We start from the raw sequence: 6295 nt of genomic DNA, 5'->3' as shown, positions 1-6295 counted from the left end.
AGGAATTGCAAAGGGTATAGGGAGCTTATATGCTACCACAAAGAACATCCTATAATGGGACATAGTGGGACCTCCACATCATGTTAACTTGACTCTGGGCTGCAAGATTGGTTTAAAATAATATGAAATACAGGGCACCTGGCTGGCTCAGATGGTAGAGTATGTGACTCTTGATCTTGGGGTCATGAGTTTGAGCCCCATGTTGGGGGTAGAGTTTACTTAAAAAAAAAAAAAAAGAATAGATTTGAAAAAAAAATGAAGTAAAGGAAGAAAAAAAGTCCTGAAAAAATATTGGTAAAATTAATTTCAAGTACAAAAGAGAGACAGACATACTGAATTCTCATTGACTGTAAATGTTTTCCATATACTTTGAAAAAATCTGAAGATGTCAGTGCCTTTATATCACACATTAAAAAAAAAAAATGCCACACTGGAGTTGAGAGTTCAACTGCAAGTTTCACAGATGCTGGCCAAGGGAAAAAGCAATTCCAGGGAAGGGAAGAGAGGGGGAGCAGCCTCCAGGAGTGACAGTTCTGACAAGAAGACTCACGGTCCCACAGGGTGGCAATGGAGTAAAGGTCAGACACATTCAGTGAGAAAAACATGGGAAAATTATGGAAGCCATGGAAAAGTTAAAGTCTGGAATGAGATTCAATGAAGTGGCAGCACAGTGTTGTGAAGATAAAGCCAGCCAAGGGGACACTTGGGTTGGATGACCAGAGATTCCATGGCGGGACCATTTCAAGAAGAAGCGTTTGCCTTGCTTGTGAGTGGGCTGGCTAAACCTGTGTTTACAGACCCTCCGGTTAAGATAAAATTTGGATATCATATTATTATGGTTAAAGGGAGAAAATAAAATTGTACAAAAGGCTAAAAAAAAAAAAAAATGCCACTCTGGGAGGCTCAGATTCCATCCTTGATGAAAGAGGCATGTTTGTTCTGTCAGTCAAAAAGTTGATGATAGTGGTGAACAGAGTGATGATATCTTCTGGGTAGGGCAACTCAATTTCATTTCCATCTGAGGGAGTGAGTGAGCCCTTCACATCCTTTGACTGTATTGTAAGAAGACTTGGCCTCAAATCACCCACTTGATGTTTTAGTCATAGATCCTTTTGCTTGGTCACTGGAGAAGCCCGACAACTCTGCTTTAAGCAATGGCTTTCAAACTTTTGTGATTATGGTACCCAATAAATATTGGGTTTTATATTGAGAGCTAGTACACATAAACTCTCATAAATGTTGCAGACTTCATGAAACAACACTGACCTTTACCATGTGGAATGAGCTGATATTTTCAGTGGGGAGGGGCAGAAAGAGAAGGAAAAGCAGATTCTGTGCTAGGCACATGGCTCAAGTTGGGGCTCAACTTGGGGCTTGACTTGGGTTTCAATCCCACGATCCTGAGATCATGACCTGAGCTAAAATCAAGAGTCATAGGCTAACCAACTGAGCCATCCAGGTGCCCCCTTGGCAAACCTTTAAAAGAGAATCTGCATTGCTCCTTTCTCATGGTCTATGCCCTTGTGAAAATGCTTCTTAGACAACTACTCTGAAGAATGAAACTATTCTTTCAAAAGTTATCAAAATTTTAAAGTGACTAAAGTTTATGCCTCAAAACTTTTCATTACGGAAAATTTCAAAAATATACAAAAGTAATGAAATTAGTATAATGAACTTCCGTATATTCATCAGCCAGCTGCAACAGTCATCACCATATTGCCATTCTTGGTTTCTTCATCCTTCCTACTCTCATGACTTTTTTTCTTAATTCACATTCACTTTGACTTCTTTGAAATAGTTCTCTAAATTCTGTGAACTTTCATAAAAGAGTTTACACTATTTGGTCACATCTGCTAAAATTAAACAAATGCCCACGCGATGATCCAGTAATTCCAATCCTATCCAGCAGAGAAATTAGTATACATGTCTACACAAAGATATACAAGGATGATCACAGAAGTTTTATTCGACACTGTAAGTACTTGTATCAGCCTAAATGTCTATCAATAGGAAAATGGATAAACAAAATATAGTATATTCAAGCAGTGGAATTCTTTTCTGCATAAGAAGAAATACTGAGGCATGCAGCAATCTGGGTGAGTCACTAACACAAAGAGTCCATGCTGTGGGATTCCATTTAGATAAATTTCAATAATACGCAAAAGTAATCCATGGTGTAAGAATTGCAGTTCATTCTAGTAGAGATGGTATTGCCTGAGAACAGGCAAGAGGGAATCATTTCAGGTGTTGAAATGTTCTCTATTTTGATCTGGGTGGTAGACATACAAGTATATTAATGTAGCCTGTTCTTTCACATAATTTAAATGGAATCTTGTAGGTTGTATTCCCCCCCCAATATTTCTTATTTTTGATATCAATTTTTTATTTACATTGTAGTAGTTAGCATATAGAGTAATATTGATTTCAGGGGTAGAATTTAGTGATTCATCACTTACATATAACACCCACTGCTCATCTCAACAAGTGCCATCCTTAATCCCTATCACTCATTTAGCCTATCCTCCCCACCAGCAGCTCTTAGTTTGTTCTCTATTGTTAAGAGTCTCTTATGGTTTGCCTCCCTCTCTTTGTTCCCCCTTCCCCTAAGTTCATTTGTTTTGCTTCTTAAATTCCACACGAGTTTAATCGTATGGCATTTGTCTCTCGCTGACTGACTTATTTCACTTACCATTATTACTGTAGCTCCATCCATGTTGTTGCAAATGGTAAGATTTCATTCTTTTTTGACAGTTGAGTCATATTCCATTGTATATATACACCACCTCTTCTTTACCCACTCATCAGTTGATGGACATTTGGGCTCTTTCCATAATTTGGCTATTGTTGATAATGCTGCTATAAACATCCAGGTGCATGTGCCCCTTTGAATCAGTATGTTTGTATCCGTTGGGTAAATACTTCTGAGTAAGAGACAGGCAGGGCTAGGTAGGGAGAGATAGAGAGGGAGCTATGGGATCAGGCTCACAAAATTCCCAAAAATGTGGAGGTGTAAGGAAACCAGAGATAAGGAAACAGCTCAGACCATCCTGTCCCAGGGGTCAAAGGTGGGGTCTTGTTACAACAGCTATTTGCAGCCAACAAAGAATTACCAGACCCTAAAAAGGAAGTAAGCCATTGAAGGTGTTATCACTAGTCCTAACTCAATGGTGCTATCAATAGAGATGTTAAAAAGATTTAAATTCCCTGGTTAGCTTTCTATAAAAGACCAACCCTTAAAGCCTGCAGTGACAACCCTGTCCCGACCCCTCTCACTCCTGAGGGCTTTTTCTGTATCCTCACTTAATAAAACTCTCTCATTTTACTCATTCTCCTTTGTCCACGAGTTTCACTCTTGGACTCCTGAGACAAGACCTAGCTCTCCTCATACTGCAATTGCTGGATCGTAGGGTATTTCTGTTTTTATCTTTTTGAGGAACTTCCATACTGTTTTCTTTTCTTTTTTTTAAGTTTTTTAAAAATTTAAATTCAGTTAATTAACATATATTGTACTATTGGTTTCAGAGGTAGAGTTCCGTGATTCATCAGTCTTATATAATACCCAGTGTTCGTTATATCACATGCCCTCCTTAATGTCCATCACTCAGTTACCCCATCCCCCATCCCCCTCCTGTCCAGCAACCCTCAGTTTGTTTCCTATGATTAAGAGTTTCTTACGGTTTGTCTCCCTCTCTGGTCTCGTCTTGCTTTATTTTTTTCTCTCTTCCCCTATGGTCCTCTGTTTTGTTTCTTAAATTCTACGTATCATTGAGATCATATGATAATTGTCTTTCTCTGATCGACTTATTTCACTTAGCATAATACCCTCTAATTGCAAATGGTAAGATTTCATTTTTTGATGGCTGGGTGGTATTCCATTGTATATATATATATACCGCATTTTCTTTACCCATTCATCTGTTGATGGATCTCTGGGCTCTTTCCATAGTTTGGCTATAGTGGACATTGCTGCTATAAATATTAGGGTGCAGGTGCCCCTTCATCACTACATTTGTATCTTTGGGGTAAATCCCTAGTAGTGCAATTGCTGGGCCATAGGGTAGCTCTATTTTCAACTTTCTGAGGATACTGTTTTCCAGAGTGGCTGCACCAATTTGCATTCATGCAGGGTGTATTCTTTGATCACAGAAGTCAGAACTTTATCTGGGATGTGGTTATAGAGGTGGATAATATGTAAAAAAGCATCAGTTGTAAACTTAAAACTGTATACTTTATGTATCTTGGAATTTAAGGGTTTTTTTTTTTAGAGGTTTTTTTGTCAGGGTTGTGGCTGACAATTAATGTTATAGTCAGCTTCTGAGGATAAAGCCTTACGCTTTAAGCTCCCCAGAGCAACTAGTCAGTTTATATCCTGAATCTTCTTTATGAATGTATCTCATCTGAAATAGTCATTCATAGAAAGTAGTGATCATTGGATTAGAACATCAAAATGGAAGAGTAGAGTTAATGCTTGAAATAGGACTAAGAGCCATGCAAAGTGATTTATAGTAAGTACTCAATGAGTATCAACGAGTGAGGAGAATCCCTGGGACCGTTGCAACAGTTTCCCCTCAGTACGTCAGGGAAATGGGATTTACAGGTTGTGGCTCAGGTGGGAAGAACACATTGATGTAACAGAACTAGTTCTCCATTGGAAGTCCTGCCATTTCTGTTCATTTGCTAAATCTTTCATGGTGCCCCTCTGTGACATCTCATCTAGACTTTCATAGCCACCTTCGTAAGAGCCACACCTGCAGGGGCTGCAGGCAGAATAGCAGACAGTCATTGCCTGCTTAATGGCCTCCCAAAGGCAAACACTTTTTTACCACCCTGGAAGCCAGGTTCAGCGCTCAACCTTCTATTTTTATTCTGCTGTTTTCACCTTTAGTGACATTATTGTGGGGGTTTTCACTTATTTCTACTTACAAATGGGCATTCGGATGAAATGCACCTGTCTCTGCACAGCAGACCCTTCACAGAAGTTTGAACTGGCTGGTTTGGAAGGCAGCATCATCTCATGGGCACAAGACAGAAAGGATGTTGCAGAAACGTATCCTGAGTATTGGTCCAGATGTTTTGTTCGCCAAGTCTGTTATCTGGAGGAGACAAGACAGTAGCTGCATTTATTTATGTAGAAACTGGAATTCTTCCCTTACATGTCATGGGAATTTAGCAATGACCCCCCTTCCTATTTTCTACCTGCCTAGCTGCTTAATGAAGTCATTAGTGTTTATGGAAACATTTTTCTTACTTTCAAATTGTATATTTAATAATGTGTTTAACAAGTAATATATGAATATGGTTTAAAAGAAATCACACAGTATGAGTGTGTCCAATGAAAAATTACTCTCCTTCCAGCTCTTGACCTTTGTACCTATCTTTTTTCTTTTGGACAATCATGATGACTAGTTTCTTTTTTAATTTTTATTTATTTATTTATTATTTTTATTTTTATTTTTTTTTGGTGACTGGTTTCTTTTGCAGCCTCCCACAAATATTCCCAGTATATACAAGCATCTCTATATAGCTGCCCTTAGTCATGTTTATTTTGGTAATCTAAGTTTATCAGCTTAATTGAAATATGTATGTAAAGATACTTTATCAGTGAATATAAGCCAACATTTGAAAATCTGCTAAAGTCATTCTTAAACTTCAAATGTGTTGGCTTTTTCCATCTATACTGATTCTTCTATTTGTTCTAAAAAAGGTCGTTGAATAGATAGGCAATTATCTGGAAATTTTTTGTCAGACTTTGAGCTCTCCACACCTCCACTGTAGGCCCCTACAGAGAGAATATGCCCAGCATGGAACTCAGCAGAGTCTAGAGTTCCTGGAGGTTAAACATTTCTACCTTAGGTAGAATTAAGTGGTAGCTGAGGATGGAAGTGAATGGTAAAAAAGAAAAATAACCCTTTTCTAAACTTTAGAACACCAACTCTTCTTAAAAACTTTTTCATGTAATGTGTTATGATGAGCGCTGGGTGTTATGTAAGACTGATGAATCACAGACCTGTCCTCCTGAAACAATACATTATATGCTAAAAAAACCCAAACATATATCAACAACAAAATAAAACCTCTTTCATGTAACTGGGCAGTCCTTTATTGAATGCTCTCTGTGAACTCATCAACTCTGTTAGCTTCTCATACACATCATATCTGATCTGCATAACAACTCTTTTTTATCATTGCCAATTTGCAGAAGAAGGATTTTATAGAAATAATTTTTGCTCATTGTCACAGAACTAGAATATAATTTGAGCTGAGTCATGGTCTGAATCCTAGTTGTCTTTATCCT

General features: G+C 38.1%; 1 pseudogene; it reads left to right on the top strand.

The window, feature by feature from the left end:
• Positions 1 to 445: 445 nt before the first annotated feature.
• LOC123000951 (peptidyl-prolyl cis-trans isomerase NIMA-interacting 4-like) lies at positions 446 to 856 on the top strand (annotated as a pseudogene).
• The last annotated feature ends 5439 nt before the right edge of the window (positions 857 to 6295 follow it).

This window comes from Ursus arctos, unplaced genomic scaffold (genome assembly GCF_023065955.2).
Source record: "Ursus arctos isolate Adak ecotype North America unplaced genomic scaffold, UrsArc2.0 scaffold_20, whole genome shotgun sequence".
Classification (NCBI taxonomy): domain Eukaryota; kingdom Metazoa; phylum Chordata; class Mammalia; order Carnivora; family Ursidae; genus Ursus; species Ursus arctos.
The sequence above is the reverse complement of the archived record's forward strand: the minus strand, read 5'-3'. Positions and strand labels throughout refer to the sequence as shown.